Genomic DNA, 3,849 nt, shown 5'->3' with positions numbered 1-3,849 from the left:
GGAGTCAGGAGGATCTGAGTTCAAATATGGTCTCAGACACTTAATAATTACCTGGCTGTGTGACCTTAGGCAAGTCACTTAACCCCATTGCTTTGCCAAAAAAACCCCCAATAAAGTAAGTTAAGGGATTAAGCAGTAATAGGGCTTTAATGAAGCTAAGTAAGGACAATTACAAGAGTTGCAGCTGGGCTGATCAGCAGCAGCCCACAAGGAGAAAGCAGTATAAAGTGGGAGCAGCATAGAGAAAGAAAATTAAGAACAGTTATAAGAGTATTGTAACTGGGCTAAATTTCCTAGGGAAACTGCTGGAGTTCCTTATAGTAGCAAAGCTAAGAAAGCTGTAAGGGTATTGCAGCATGGGATAAAGCCAGGGTTTATATGGAGTTGTCCTGGAAAAAAGGGGTAAAAGGAATTAGTTGTTAAGAGTGCTGGCTTTGGAGTCAGGAAAACAGGAATTTGAATCTGGCCTCAAGACACCTGACTCTTCCTAGCTGTGTGACCCTAGGCAAGTCACTTCATCCTGATTGCCTCACCTCCAGGGCCATCTCCAGCCGTCCAGATTCCTATCTGGCCGCTGGACCCAGGTGTCCCTGGAGGTGAGGCTGGTGACTTAGCACAGCACCCCCTCACTCAAATCCAGTTCATCTGCATGATGTCGTAGGGGCAGCTAGGTGGCACTGTGGAGTTAGGAGGACTCCAGTTCAAATTTGGCCTCAGATACTTAATAATGGCCTAGCTGTGTGACTTTGGGCAAGTCACTTAACCCCTTGCCTTAAATTAAAAAATAGATTTAAAAAAGGACAAAAGAAATTGTAATGGGTATTTAGTGAAGGAAAGGAGTTTCAAGGTGTTGCAACTGGGCTGATCAGAAGCAGCCAGTAAGGGGTAAGCAGCATAAAGAGGGAGCAACATAAAAAAAAATTTCTTTAGGGTAGGGATTGGGACATAAGTATGGGTAGGTTTTAAATAAATTTTACTAGTCCTGAATAATGGCGTGGGAGTGAGATAGTTCCAAGACTTAATCCTTTCAGGCTAGGGTTGAGATTTATTATTTTGTTGATAGGATGCCTGGGGGCAGGGATTTTACCTAGTCATTGTCTAGGGGAAGGTACTTTACAGAGATTGTGGCCTCTTCATCCTGACTCCTAAAATGTTCTTTTTACTATACTATTACCTTCCTGGAAATTAGAAATTCCTTGAGAGGAAAGACCATGTTCTATACTTATTTTCATGCCTTCTCCTCCACCCCAAGTGTCTAGGACAGTATTCTGCACATAACAATTTCAATAAAAGTTTACTTGATGACATGAAATGTTTCTTGACTATTCTTGGGACACAGATGGCTTGTCTGTATGCTTACCTTTTATAAATATGTTCATATAGTATCTTGGTATAGAAAGAACTGAAAATCATCTTCAACTGAATACATCTATCAAAAATCTAATTGGTGCCATTTGGACATTGTCTATGGATATGACTTTTTATAACCTCAAATTTAAGATGAAATAGATATAGGAGGACATCTCTGCCACCTAATACCTGTGTGAACTTAGGTAAGCCAGTTTAGCCTCTTGGCTTCATTTCCCTCATCTGGTAAAATGAGGGCATTAGACTAGTGATCTCCAAGATTCTTTCCAGCACTGAATCTATGGTCGAATTGACCCAGGAAAATAAGAGCTATTAAATCAGTTTGATGTTTATATTTTATATAGGCCAAGTATAATCATATTTTTAGGGGAGGAGTATAGTTAAGGACAGAATAAAGTAAGAGTAGATAGAATTGAATACCCTGTATTTATACTAAATAAAATTAAGAGGGAATCAGCACCTGCTCTATAAGAATTTATAATCCAGGGGGCAGCTAGGTGGTGCAGTGGATAAAGCATTGGCCCTGGAGTCAGGAATGCCTGGGTTCAAATCCGGTCTCAGACACTTAGCTGTGTGGCCTTGGGCAAGCCACTTAGCCCCATTTGCCTTGCAAAAAAAAAAATTTATAATCCACAATAGCCTGTGGACAGATATCAAGCACATAAACTAAAGGTGTGTGTAAGTTAAACATTTACATTATATTAAACAGTTTTTTAACTGAATATATAATCTCTGAGAGTTAACTGCTCTAGTAACATCATTTGATTGGAAGATATGCCACAGACCATTTCCCCTATATCTAGGAGTATGGGATCAGAGTGATCACTGAAATCCCACTTCCCTGGGGGGCACTGTAACATAGATTCCTGGATCCTAGAACTTAGGTAGGGCATTTTTTGGTTTTACGTGATTATCTCAGCCTCCAACCTGTAGATTGGAGAATTAGTATTAGTACATTAGTCATTTGAGTATGGGAAGAATGAACTAACTTAATTTGAAATACTAGGTAACTGAACCATTCCAACCCTTTTCCCAATCTGTCTATAAAATTTTCATGGAATTACTGTAGTCTAAAGACTTTGTAATGGGATTTAATGAAAAATTAGTAGACCTTGTTTCCTTATTCACAGATACACATCAAGATTTATATTTCTGGTTTCTTAAATTCAGCTTATATTTTGTTAATGGCAATCAATTCAGAAATGGTTCATTGAAAAAATGAAGTTCATTGGTTTGTATTTAATTATATTGAACAATCGGCCCAAAGAAGAAACGAGGAAATTCTCTAATCTTTGGAGAAGGGCCTTGGAGTGTGGAATCTTCTATAGATGTCCAGAGGGTGGCTGGGTTAGGTTTACTGAACTGTTCTTTGACACAAAGGTTGGGGCAGGTGGGGAGTGGGGATTGAGGGACCTGTAACATGAACAACTGAGAATGGGTGGGAATGGATAACCGTCCGGGGCACAAAAGCAGAAGACGACCTTGGATTGATGGATGTGGATTTTTTCTTGAGGATGTGATGTTCAGAGCCTCCAATCTCAACTGTCTGGTTTTTTTTGGGGGGGGGGGGTATTAGAACTCAAGCAGAACCACTCCCGTGCAGCACGTTCAACATTTCTTACCCCCCACCCCACCCCTCCAAATCCTCAAACTACTGGGGACGAGATTTTAAAACGTCATCGTACAGAGAAGGGGAAAATTGCCCGTTGGGGCTGGTACACAGCCGGCTCCTGCGAGGCCCCGGTCCTACAGAATCCGGGCCGAAAGCCGTCCTCCTTGGCTTTGCCGTTGTCTTTTAAGGAGTCGCTAAACTAGAAAAGGATCCACATTCCCAATCCGATTTCTTTTTGGACCATCGGTCGTTAGGGGGGCTCCTGGAAAGGCCCAAGTTTCCACGGCCACCCCACTCCCCCCGAAGGCGCGGCCGGGCCAGGCGCGGCCCGTGAAGCGTCGCGATTTTCTCCTGAGGCTCAGGCAGCCCGGAGCAGGCGGGAGGCCCGCGGGCCCCAATAATAGCCGATGACTCAGGGGGGAGCTCGGCGGCCTGGACAAGGGGCTCGGCCAAGTCCGCTCGATGGCACCAGAAGTTTCTCCCCGCTCGACTGCTTCCTCCTCCTCTGCTCTCTCTCCTCCGGCCTCGGCGTCCGCACGGCTATTTCCAGATCCTTCCAGCGCTTTCCTCCCACGTCACTCCACCAGTAATTCATAAAGGTGCGGGGCCGCGGATCTCGGGACACTTGTGGGCGGACGCCAGCCGCCTGCTCTTTAGCCTCCCCTCCCCCCGGCCCCCGCCCCGCGGCCCAGCCCAGCTCCGTCCCCTCTCCCCGCCCCAGCCCCAGCCCGGCTAGTAGCAGCCTCGCCAGCAAGCAGCAGCGGCAGCAGCGCCGGCCGCAGCCCGAGACGAGACGCAGCCCGGCCCCGCTCCGGCCCCGGTCCCAGCCCCGGTCCCGGCCCCGGCCCCGGCCCCGCTCCGGCCCCGGT

The sequence above is a fragment of the Macrotis lagotis genome, chromosome 4 (genome assembly GCF_037893015.1).
Source record: "Macrotis lagotis isolate mMagLag1 chromosome 4, bilby.v1.9.chrom.fasta, whole genome shotgun sequence".
Classification (NCBI taxonomy): Eukaryota; Metazoa; Chordata; class Mammalia; order Peramelemorphia; family Peramelidae; genus Macrotis; species Macrotis lagotis.
The sequence above is the reverse complement of the archived record's forward strand: the minus strand, read 5'-3'. Positions refer to the sequence as shown.